Source organism: Carassius carassius, chromosome 36, assembly GCF_963082965.1.
Source record: "Carassius carassius chromosome 36, fCarCar2.1, whole genome shotgun sequence".
In the NCBI taxonomy this organism is placed as follows: Eukaryota; Metazoa; Chordata; class Actinopteri; order Cypriniformes; family Cyprinidae; genus Carassius; species Carassius carassius.
Genome location: NC_081790.1, coordinates 8,717,973 through 8,731,753, shown reverse-complemented (window position 1 = coordinate 8,731,753; position 13,781 = coordinate 8,717,973).

The following is a 13,781-nucleotide window of genomic DNA, read 5'->3' as shown; positions in this document are numbered from 1 at the left end:
CGGCTGCTTGCCCTGCCGATGAGGCGGGCAGAAGCAAGGCCACAGACTCGTCCAGCGGTGGCAATCGCTTGTACCCTCTTTCTTCAGCGCCGTCAATTGAGGTGAATGTGGATGAAGATGAAGTACGCAAGTGCGCGAGTAGGGAGCGCGCCACGATTTTGTGAGCTCGTCGTGGACCTCCGGGAAGAACGGGGTGGTTCGCTGACGAGGGGCTTGCTGGCGCCCCGGCAGAAACCATTCATCCAGACGGCTACGGGCTGGTTCCTCTGGAGGAGACCATTCCAGACCCAGCTCATCCACTGCCCTGGAGAGAACGCGGATAAGCTCGGCGTCCATCCGAGTTTCGGGCGGCTGGGTTCAGATAACATCGAGGGGGCGGGGTCCGGCGAGCCCAACAGCTCCTCAGCATCTGAAGCAGCTAGAGACATGCTGTCCTCTAGCAGTTCTTCCTCAGTCCCTCCAAACAAAACCAGATCACTCGCTGCAGCAGAGGGACACTGGTCTGGCTGAACAAAGAGGACTGGGGAATCCCCTCTGGGGGGATTATGTTGGATTATGGTTGCCGTCGATAGACCTTTGCCTGTTTCTTGGACTATCTTGTGTCTTGCCCGTACCAGTAATATTATAATTTATTTAGTTATTTATTTTTGCTTAAATCAACAACATTGGTGTGTAACAAACCACTATACTTTATATTGTTTTCATGGCTGTTTTTGACTGGTCTGTAAAATTTGATTGAATTAATGTTGATTGTACTAAATAGACATGATCAGGCTGAATGTGTTTTAAAAGAGAAAGCAACTGTCTGTACTGATGTAAAACCAGATGAACAAGGTGCAAGAGAGTTTAAACAAACCCTGTAAGTTCAAATTTTACTGGCTAAATGAAAACTGAAAGTGAGAAACACATGACAGAACCTCATAGAAAACCTTTTATCTCAGTTGTTAAAAACACCTGTGTATGTATGACATTTCCCATGTATGACAGCTTTGTTAATGGTCTGAAGTAATAATTGCATCATCAAACTTTATTTTTTGTCATGCGTGTATGGTAGCACTAGATGAAAAATTGTCACACCTGGGGATCCAGCTCTTAACATCATGTGAACTAATAAAACCGACAAAAAAAAAAAAAAAAAAAAAGACAAATGTAGCCAAAATGTCACATTGTGCTCTTTAAGTTATGTCCAGGTATGCAACTTTGCAGGTTTTGTGTCTGTTGAAATAGTTATATAATAGTTGATGTTGTGGTTTCAGAGTTAAACTCTACTAACAGCATACATGCTTTTGATTACCACAGACATGCAGTATCATGGCAAATCTCACATATCTCTAAGTTTTAAAAACAAACTGAAGTCAAGCAGTAACATTGGAAGTTAGGCATTATGGAAGGTTAAAAAACAAGTTCTAAAGTTATGCAAACCATAAAATTATAAAATTAGACTTGTTAACAACATGCAAGGACACACTAGATTTTTTCATTAGCAAAAACTATTACATTCATTAGAATTAAAGCTGAACTATAAACCCTGAATTAATATTAAATAATTATAATTATATTAAATAGCTATAATTAGAATTAATTAAATTAAATTATAAGCAGGTTTAATTCTAAAGAGTTTAGAACACTGCAGATGCGTGGGTCATCTTATAATCAACAGTTCTATTTTGAATGAAATACAGTAATCCTATCAACCAATGGTTTATTAAGTTAATAAAAGTGACTGTTATTCACTTGTCTGCTGAATCATTGAATGATTGACAGTCTTGGGAAATTACATCTTTGTTTCACGAAACATAATGCAACGAATCTGTGACTCTGAAACGCAACATTCTTCAACGCGCCATATTTGTTTCAGAGTTTGTTGATATGTGTTGGAGCAGATGTTAGTCGTCATATTTTATTCCACTTTTCCCACCTTTAAAGAAAAGGCTGTACATTTCTAACAGATTACTGCTTATTTCGCGTGTCTTGCGGATAGTATCAGGAATGCACCGGCGAGGGGGAAGGAAGACAGACCATAATAAGGCGACTAAGGAGCAGAGCGACAGCAGCAAGTATGAAGAGCTTCTGGTGTTCGGCTACGCCTGCAAGCTGTTCTGGGATGATCAGAGGGCCATCTACCACGATCAGGGCAAACACCTTATCCCATGCATGGGGGACAAGAACATCATGATCGATAGGTCGGTTAAACAAACCTAATGGGAAACATTACTTAACCAAATTAACGCCTTCCAAAGGGACCTTGGATGTATTTTATTTGTTTTGCAGCACAAGGATGAGCTGATGGCAATTAATGTGTGATGTTTACATGCCCAAACGTAAATAAAATTAACAATAACAGATCTAAGATAACTTGCTCGGATTATGATTATTTGTAAGATCAATACATTGATAAATGTTTGAACAGAAAGATCAGCCTAAAATGGTTTGCTGGTTTTAGCTGGTTTAAGCTAGTCTGCCAGCCTAAGTGTAAAAAGTGCCCAGACCAATCTAAACCATCCAGGAGACAAGCAACCAATTTAGGCTGGTTTAAGTTTTTTTTTTTTTTTTTTTGCAGTGTTAGGGAATGTTTGAAATCCAAAGCAGAGTACTTGCATTCTTGGCCCTCACTTATATAATTTAAAGTATAAATATATACAAATATGAATGGCTAATTTATTGTACATTACACTAAGTGAATATGAATCTAATGTACTGGACATGTGAGACCTCTGCTTCTTAGCACTTGAAGAAATTTGCTGTGGTCACATTTGTTTTGCATTTATTTAATTAAATACAAACCATGGTAAATTCATGTCAGATTAACCTGCTGTAAATTAGTCCGTGCATTATGGTGGTTCACATATACTAAGTAATATATGATTCAAATCCAATAATATGATATCTGTCTTTGTGCATATCCCACATTGTTCTTTTGCTGGAAGTACTTTAACGCATAGTCAGCTGAATATTGTGTTCCATATGTGTTTTCTCTCTTCCTCCACACTTCTTCCAATTCAGCTGCAGTCATTTTCATTTTAACATTTGCAGTGTTAAAATGTTTAAATTGATAACGAGCCAGGAGTGTGTTGAAATACAACAGGTTGCATCAAGCCACCTTAATCTGCACGGATATGTTTTCTTGTTTCCAATGTGTATGTGTGTGTCTCTCTATCATGTAATACACAACTTATTTCCTCATCAATTAAGGCTAAGGGGACCCTCCAGGCCCCGATTTCCACCTCATCGCCCCCTTCTCTCTTTTGCTGAAGAAACTGGAACTGAGAACCGGAATACAGGAGCGAGAGCAGGGAAATTTCCTCCATATGAGTTCTTACGGATAGGTATTTATGTGCTCAGGCTTGCGTGGATGTACTTTTTTTTACAGTATATTTTAGTAATGATGATGGCAGTTGTCTCAAAAGGCGGAATGATATGTTGAACTGTGTAAGGTAATAGGAGAGTTGTTTTTTTTTTTGTTTTTTTTTTAGTTCTTTACTCAGGCCTGTTGTGACTTTTTATGGTTTTAGTGAAGAATTAGATAGATTTAGTAAGTTTATGCAGCTGCACTCATCTGTTGACCCATCTACCACCTGGAGTGCATCACATAGTCCGTCTGCTTTTTTCACAAAGTAGTATTTTGAAAGGAAGCATATATGTGAATATAAAAAAACGGCTTTACTTTGTGTTCTTCAGTGTGGTGAGTATTTCTTGTATGATATCCAATGTTAATTTCCTCTTGCCTTTAACCATGTGATTCATTTTGCAGGTATGATGGATGCGGTCATTTACACGATCTTTCGGAATATGATGCAGGCTCATGGAATCATGATTACCAGCTGTCCGAAGAGGAGGCGAGGATTGAAGCTTTGTGTGATGAGGAGAGGTACCTGGCCATGCACACTGATCTACTGGAGGAGGAGGCCAGACAAGGTAAATGCACATTGATCTATGTATATAGATGAACATCTCCTTTACTGACAACTTCGTTCCAATCAGATTCAAACTGGTCAAAACATCAGTGATTACAGTTCAAGTCCATCAACACCTCCATTGCGTGTTTGGCTGTATACCTTTTAATTTTTATATGTGATATGATCTACATTTTCTTTGTCTTTGTATTTTGCACCCCAAAGCCCCTTAAGTCCCATAACTAATTCTCGGCATGCGCTAAGTCTTTTCTTACTGTGATACACCTAGAACACGGATTGCCGTAAAAAGTCATCTTTGGTGGGGAAGCGTTGTGAAAGAGTAAATTTTCTGTTAATGTCTGCTAACCTATTCAATTAGAAAAACGCAAAATAGAAGCTTTTCATTAGCCGTTTCAGACTTTTGTGCCCCACTTAACTTAAGGTTTGCTTTTTTGTTTACTATTTATATAAACTCATGAACTATAAAATTTTATCTTAACTTTGTTAACGTAATTCTCAATTGAAAAAAGAAAATAGCAAAATAGAGGCATTTTCACTAGCCATTTCAGACTTTTGAAACTAGGGATGCAATGATAAAAAATTTTCAGAACTGATAGAATCCGATACCAAAAATTCTGAGTATCTGCCGATACCGATCCAATCCAATACCAGTACAGGTTTTTTATTTTTTTTACTCTCTGTGTTGACCTGATCGTAGGGCTGGGCAGTATATCGAGTTTGTACAATATATAGATATTTTCTTTATAAGCAATTCGATATGAGGCAATATCATTTATATCGATATACAGTAGTTTGATACGACCGCATCTGAAAATATAGTGGAGGACACAGACTGAGCTGCTGTGGAGAAAGTGCTTAATCCAATTTGTTCTTAACATGTGACAAGCTTCATATTTAGGCCTTTAAAAACTGGTAAGACAGTTTATAATTTCGTTTCGCAGTAGTTTAAGCGGCTTGGCCAATCATATGCTCAGACAGAAAGGCTGCATGTGCCTCTGACTGAGACACAAGCTACTCATGCTGTTTAATGGGTTTGAGATGTGCAGTCTTCCTGAATGCATAACTTGCATATCACAGGTATATCCTCCATCTGTAAATGTTTGAAAACCATGGAAATATATCAAAAATTTTCTGTCAGAAGTGAATGAGACTTCTGTACTGGGATTCTCCGTTAAACTTTAGTGAACGAGCCCCGCCTAACGCATGCGCGCCAAACAGACAGAGCTCAAATAAATAATAGCGCTATAATTATAATCACACAAGTAAGTCTATTTTTATGATAGCACTGACTGTAAAGAGACTGCAATGGAATAATCAAAATAGCCTAACACAACGCTGTGCTTTTGTTCTCATATATTTTCATTCCTAGTTTAGTGAATTTAACTTCTGCTTTAAAAGCCTTATTTTTGTTATATTGTAATCTTACAATTTTAGAATGAAATGAGATTTTAACCCTTTTTTGCACTTAAAATAAAGGCTTACAAGGTTACATTATTTTTTTCATAGCCTTTAATATGTATTTTTTTGTTGGACAACATTGGTCGGTAAGTGAAATAAATAGATATTAAATACAGATTTTTTTAATCCACTAAAACGAAAATACTGAGATGTATATCGGATATTGCAAATCGGCCAAAAAATACAGAGATTTGATTTTTTTAGCTCATATGGCCCTACCTGATCGTCACTCTTTTGTGTGTTAAACACAATCTACTACAGATAGACAACTTGATTTAAATGAAATATAACAAATGAAAAAATATATAATCATAATCTATGAAAAAATATCATAAATTAGGTTAGTGGATAATTCAGCAGCAAAAGATACTCTAGAAAAATTAAGTTAATAAGTCTAAAATCTGGTAAAATGTTACACATATTGCTCTTTGTATTGTTGTATACAATATCTGGAATAACCTACCTAACATTGTTCGGGAGGCAGACACACTCTTGCAGTTTAAATCTAGATTAAAGACCCATCTCTTTAACCTGGTTTACACATAAAATACTAATATGCTTTTAATATCCAAATCCGTTAAAGTATTTTTAGGCTGCATTAATTAGGTAAACCGGAACCGGAAACACTTCCCATAACACCCTATGTACTTGCTACATCATTAGAAGAATGTCTTCTTCAGTTTTTAACCTCAGTTACTGTGCGATCTTGAAGGGAGTTTCATCATTTTGACTGTAGTAACCGAATGCAACATCCAATTTGATTTCTGAATGGAGGATGACAGACATCCGCTTTGGAGATAAGTTTATGTGAACTTGAATTTATTGATTAGAATATTAATCTGTACATCACATTGAACTATTGAACAGTTTAAGAACAACTGAAATATAGCGCACAAATAATGGTGCTTTATAATGTTTTTGTGCCTTTCGTGGGGCATAAAAATACACAGAAAAGTAAACGCACAATATTGGATCAGTCTCGTCTGACCGATACCCGATCTGCAGAATTGCCAGTATCGGAGCCGATACCAATCCTGAGTATCGGATCAATGCGTTCCTATTTAGACCCCACTGAGCACATTCTACCAATTTTCTATGCGATTCGATTATAACAATTCTATTCTGCATTCTTTAAGTGCATTCACAGGATTATTTAAATACTTCCCCTAAATTCTTTGAATGCTTAGTCAGGGGGCAAATTACACAGCAGCCTTTATGTTAAGAGAACCATATAACATTTTTAATAAGGAATTCTCTTCTCTTTTTATTACTTTTAATTTGCAGTAAGAAATCAAATAAACTGCTCAACAATAATCAATCATTTGTAATTGATATTTTTTTTTCCTAATGGCAATTTTATGATTGTTTTATATACTAAATTTAATTACCTATTATTTTAATTGTATGCACAGAATAAGGTAGAAAATATACTTTATAGTTTCTGTACTGTAATTGTCAATTAGCACTGCATCAATATTTACAAAATATATACTGTATGTGTGTGTATTTATATATACATAATAAATATACACAGAACACATCGTATGCAAACAAAAACTATTATTTTGTATTCAATTAATCGTGATTCATCATTTGACAGCACTAAAATTCATAAAAGTATGACCTTTTCAGACTGAAATAATTAATATAGCTTGTTTCACTTAGTTGGACAACCAGAGCTCTTCAGTAAACTGTTTTTCATTGTTATAGACTGGTGCGTTCAGGCTTTTAGTAATTTCTGAAATATTTGTGATTTAAATTAAATTATCCAGAATAATCAAAGGTACTTGTGCTTGTTTTGCACACTGTGAAGGGCATGTTTGTTTTGGTATATAACAAAATATTTAGTCCATTGAAAGCGAGTGTTGTTGCTGTTGGTTTATACTAGGTCACCAGACTGGTTACCATGTTAGATGTTGTTATTATTGATGTAGATATGTCGGTTAAAACTTGTTCTGAAATGTTTGTTTAAGAATGTTGTTCAGAATGAACTTTGTCCCTTGACTACACCCAGCAATTTCACTGTTTAATTCATTGAGGCAAATTTATGTAACGCTTGACCTGATAAACACAATATATTATTAAATATGTGTTCTAAGAAAGAAATAAGCTATGTATTGCTTCTGATGCACTAAAATGTCATTAAAAATATTGTTTGTGTGTATGAAATATATTACAAGGGCATCAATCATGGCTCATCCAAATCACTTTTTAGAACCGGAACTACTGGGTTTGAACTTTTGTTGGAATGTTTTAAAACATTAAATCAAAAAAATGTTGTTTTGTGACTTCTTAGTCTTACAACTATTCTGATGAATCAAACTGAGATAAAATCACATTCTTATAATTCCGTATATGCATCAGCAGGTTAAAAAAGTAAAAATTACCGTAGGTTGACAACCTATTTGGGCATTACCTGGTGGCGCGGCATTAACTGAATTCAGTCGCGTGTTAAAATAATTCGCTTAACTACCGCCAGGTGGCGCAAAGGGACGAATTTTGAACTGACTAATAATAAAATGAGGGTTCGTAAACGAAGATGAAAGGACAAGTAAAGCATCAATAGCATTATATTATAACATTTTAACATCCTTAAAAACCATTATAAAATTTAAAGTAAGAGTTAATTTAAAAATGTGGGATAGTTTTAGGCTGCAGTAAAAATGTAAAAGAAAGACCTTTATACAAAGCCTTACTGCATGCTATTGTCATTAAACAGTCATTACTATATATATATATATATATATATATATATATATATATATAAACAAACCAGAATAAAAATATTAAATGTTCTAATCCGTGTGTTTGTTCCTATATAAATATATATATGGGAAAACACACACAAGGATTCAAAAGATATATATATTTTCATTCTGGTTTGCTCTTAGCAAAAATAAATAAATAAAATCCTTCAAGTTCCATATGAGGAAAGAATATGAGAACGGTCCAGCATTAAGACCGCACTAACAGCAATAATTCTTATTACCTGCTATTGTTCTTGATTTTTCAAACTGTCTCCAATTATGCCTTAACTGTGTGAACAAAAATTGAGAATGGTATATTTCAGCTGTTTTATGAGCTGGTGCCTCACACGCACATGTTCATTGTAAACAGCGAAGTTCAGCATGAGCAGCGGTCTACTGTGGCATATTTTTGCTCATTATAATATTTTTCCGTCAATACTGAAACACACGTGAACCACAAAGCCTATTTTACCTAATAAATAATAGTTTAGCTGCAAATAGGCAACATCACGAATATGGAAACATTTGGATGTGTCCAGAATGACAGAGGTAAATCCAACAGTTAAGCTAAGTGGATATACTGTATATCAATTTATTTTATTTACTTATTCATTTCGTGTTTATCCCATTTTTTTTTCATTGCATATGAAAATTTAAGAATAAAAAAAACCCTAAAAATTCTGTTCACAGTCACTTGTGCGCTCTTGCACAATACCTTCCTCTCGCGTTGCTCAATTGTGGAAGACGTAAAAGTGTTTGATATAAAGGTTGCTGTCCCATTTTATACATGAATTTGTTAATTAAAAAAAAAAAAAATCTAATTATTCTGTTAGTTTCATGGTAACATGCAATCAAGGTCTTCTGTTATATAGGCTATATTTAATATTCACTGTGGCATTTTCACCCGTTTAAACTTAAAATTCCATGAGATTTTAAATTCAGTTTAATAGTATTAAAAATTCTGATTTATGATTAAATTGCTTAAATTATTTCTATAGGCTAAGTTAAAGTAGCCAACCTTAAAAATGTGTTATGACTTTTTCATCGTATTTTTTTTTACAGTCATAACAAGCTGTATTCGTTTTCCTTTTTTTATTATTATTTTTGTTTTAGTTTATTGAAAATAAATTGGCTAAAATAGAAGTAGACACGTTAAAATTAAAACAACAACAAAAACATGACTAGTCTTGAGGGAAATATAGGTTTTATTATTTTTATCAATCGCAGATCTCTTAATATAACATCTTAATATGATCGCACATTAGAAATGTTTGGTGAGATAAAATGTGCACGATAACATTAAGAAAATCTCTTTGCCATCGTCACTCTTTATTATTAAGCAGGAGTTTACGTACAGTTAATGCGTGTGCGTGCGCCGCGCTTGTTGTGTGTGTGTGTGTGTGACTGACGGACAGCCTCTGCGGCGCGCATGAGAGATCTCGCAGATCTCACAGACAAACGTCTTAATATAATCGCACATTAGATATGTTTGGTGAGATAAGATGTGCATAATAACATTATTAAGCAAAAATACATAGTACATTATTTTTTTCACTTTGTTGGAATGTTTTAAAACATTAAATCAAAAAATTGTTGTTTTGTGACTTCTTAGTCTTACAACTATTCTGATGAATCAAACTGAGATAAAATCACATTCTTATAATTCCGTATATGCATCAGCAGGTTAAAAAAGTAAAAATTACCGTAGGTTGACAACCTATTTGGGCATTACCTGGTGCCGCGGCATTAACTGAATTCAGTCGCGTGTTAAAATAATTCGCTTAACTACCGCCAGGTGGCGCAAAGGGACGAATTTTGAACTGACTAATAATAAAATGAGGGTTCGTAAACGAAGATGAAAGGACAAGTAAAGCATCAATAGCATTATATTATATTAATGCGTGTGCGTGCGCCGCGCTTGTTGTGTGTGTGTGTGTGTGTGTGTGTGACTGACAGACAGCCTCTGCGGCGCGCATGAGAGATCTCGCAGATCTCACAGACAAACGTCTTAATATAATCGCACATTAGATATGTTTGGTGAGATAAGATGTGCATAATAACATTATTAAGCAAAAATGCATAGTACATTATTTTTTTCACTTGTTCCAGTACCGAAAGCAGAACCGATAGCGTCAGATCTTACTGATACGGTCTTTCATAATTTAGCCCCGGGGCCAGTTTAATTCCGAGTTTCGGTACATATCCCTACTTATACCTGACTTATATTTTTCCTCTCACAAACTCCGATTTATTTTTTAGTGTGTAAAAAAAAAAAAAAAAAAAAAAAAACACATGCACCAAACAGAGAATAGGTGATGAATCCGTTAAAATGCAACCATACACTGTAAAAAATCCAACTTACATTTTGTATTACAAACTCAGTTTTTAAAGTTAATTCAACAATTTTACATTAAAAAAGTTGAGATAACACAGAAATGTAAGTTAAATAGAAATTTAGATCAATTTGTTACACCAAATTAATATTTCAAGTTAGAACAACTAACAACTTTAAGTTGGTTATTAGTATTGCCCACAAATCTGTCAAATCTGTTACACTATCTGCCTGATAGTGTAAATTAATCTCTCCGGTAGGTGCTGTTCTCTATGTAATATTTACCATAAGAGTTCAAATATGATTGTTCAAATCATGTGCTTTTGTACGTCGTTTTAGAGTTCCCTCAGGCGGCACCTAGTTAACGTTGGTCCATCATTGTTATCACTCTGGTAAGCGGTGGTTCTTTGTGTATCAATTTAAGCCATGATTTAAATTTAATTTGTTCACAATATGCCCATTTTTACAACGGTGTAGGTGGCGGCAAGTTAGTCATTTCAGTTTTCCTGCTTTGTCTTCGAGTTGCCTGAGAACAGTCAGACGAGCGCAAGGTTTTTTTTTTCTCGACAGTGCAATCGCTCTGGCAGGTAATGTTCTATGCAGGCTATGAGAATAATTAACAATAAGGTCTGAATGGTATTTGTTCACAATATGTGCTTCTGTACAGCTGCTTAGGTGGCTCCAAACTGGTTAGTTCAACCTCTCCTTCTTCGTCTTCGAGTAGTCTTTAAGTCATTCGGTGGCTTTTTTTCCCGACAGTGTCATGACTTAGGTAAGCACTGTTTTATATATATTAAGTAAAAGGATTTAATTATTGTTAAGGATATAGAGTTTTCTTTATTTGTTTATAATATGTTCATTTTGTACAGTTGTGTGGGTGCCTTTGAGTTTTGAATAAGGTTAAGTTATAAGTGTATTAATAAAAAAACGTTACAACAAATGTAACTGTATAAGATAAGCTTGTGTGTTTTTGTCTCAAATATGTATTTTCTTAATTTAACTTATTTTAAATTTATGTGCTTATGTTTGCTAGGTGTACTATAAATCTGTATGTTTTAAAAATGCAAATAACTTAAGAGCTATTTTAAAGCTGAAATTCATTGTTTTTTTTTGTTTTTTTTTTTTTTGATATTCGTTTAACCAAATTGCTTGCTTTTAGATAGTACTCTAAAGCGATAGTTCACCCAAAAATCATAATTATGTCATTAATAACTCATCCTCATGTCGTTCCAAACCCGTGAGACCTCCATTTATCTTGGAAACACGGTTTCAATATATTTTAGATTTAGTCCGAGAGCTCTCAGTCCTATGGAAGCATATGGGTAGCATTATTCAATTTGGAATGTAATACGCAAAATGACAATGCAATATGTAAAATAACAATGCATTTCTGTATTTACATTTTCCAATACATTTGTGCAACGTTTGGTGCAAAATGAAAATTAAATTACATAATTTTCATTTGCCATTTCATACACCAGTTTTAATATGTAAAATGAATACTAATTTTAACGCTTTATAAGTTGCAAAATTAAAATGAAAATGTATTACAGAAATTATTAGATATGTATAACATGTTCAAGCAAAAACTGTGGCAAAATGATCATTTAAATGCTATTTTTCTTAAATGCATTATCACTCACAGTCAAGACACTTACGATTGTATTTTCATTCAATGTCCCGCAATGAATGTAGCAAAATTCAATGTGCACATTGAAAATGCATTTCGAGCCGATCACGTCTCCGCCCCCTCCCGCCATGTCAATCACTGCGTGAACAAGGCGGGGCTTGCAGAAGGTCAAGAGACTCAAATCTCAAGAAGAGGATTCAAGTGAGAGAACATGGACAAGACAGTTGGTCCGTCTACGGTTTAATCATTTCGATTTATGGCTTCAATATAGAGCATCACAGTCCCGCCCACAGCCCGAGAGAGCTTTGGTGCCGGAAGTAAATTTCCCATTCATTTCTCCCATTTACTTTTGGAAAAATCCATATCTAAAGAGTTTTAGAGCATGTCTGAGGATAACCAGCTACGGCTGAACTCATAAGCATACAACATATCATTTCGAGTGAAAAAAGTAAGAGAAAATCCAAAAAAAGTCAAAGGTACAAGACTGTGTACATATTTTCATTTCGAGCGAAGGAACCACTCATCCCATAAACCACAACGCCTCACTGAATTCGACTGAAGCTCACAGCCGCGAACGAGCCTTTTGAGTGACTTCCAAATCTGACGACGGTCGCGCGAACCTTTTCCTCCAGTGAATTTTGTTTTATATAGTGAATGTGCAGTAATAGTAGTTCTTTCATTATTAATCGTGTAAATAAATAGTGTTTTATATAGGTATTGTGTATTGATTTTTATATTTATCATCGTGAAGTTTATATATTGTGTGCGTGTTTGAAAGCGGTTAACAACAACGTCAGAAACATGGTGCAGTGCTTTGTACCCGACTGCAATCACCGCTCAGTAGTCAACACATGTCGTTGCCATTACACAAATGTTCAGTAAATGGACAAAAGGTATGCCTAGGCTAAATATTGTTTTGACAGTGGCATCCTAAAATGCTTGGTATGACTCATACCGTATGGAGGCTACAGTAGCCTAGCTAAAGTGGACGATAATGCTAACTAATGTTACCAACCTCCCTGCAAAACTCACCAAAACTTTGTAGGTCTTGTCCCTCATGCTGGCCCTTACAAAACTCACAAGCTGATCCTCGGACACGCTACACTCAACTAACGTTACATGACCCTATCTAAAGTGGTTTTCACCCATTTGAACACTTGTTTTTCTCCTTGAAAAAAGCCATCATGGCACTTATAAGTCTACCATGCAAAAACGCAACACAGGTTTTTTTTTTTTTTTTTTTTTTTTTTTTATTAATGATCTTCAGTCTTCACGGACCTTCTCGGGGATTAACCAGACAGTTACACGAGTTCCACCAATCAGATGCATCACTGTGGGATTGTGGGATTGTTCAGGATTGGGGGTAATGAAGTACTTATCCAAGACATCGCGAATAAAAGGCATTTATCTCAAAACAAGGTTAGTGCCCCATGAACTTTTGCCGTTTATATGAGCATATACTATCGCTTAGTACAGCCGTAGCTGGTTTTAAGTCTACCATGTATGGTTACGTTTTTATGGCTAATTTCCCAAATGTCAATGCAGAAATTGTATTGAATTTTTACTTCCGGCACCGGCTGTGGGCGGGACTGTGATGCTCTATTTCATTCGCACTTGTGGGCGCAGCTGAAACGCTGCTTTCATCTGATTGGTCGAATCGCTCCAGCTTCAGCTCGGTCTTTTCATTCTTTCAGGCAGAA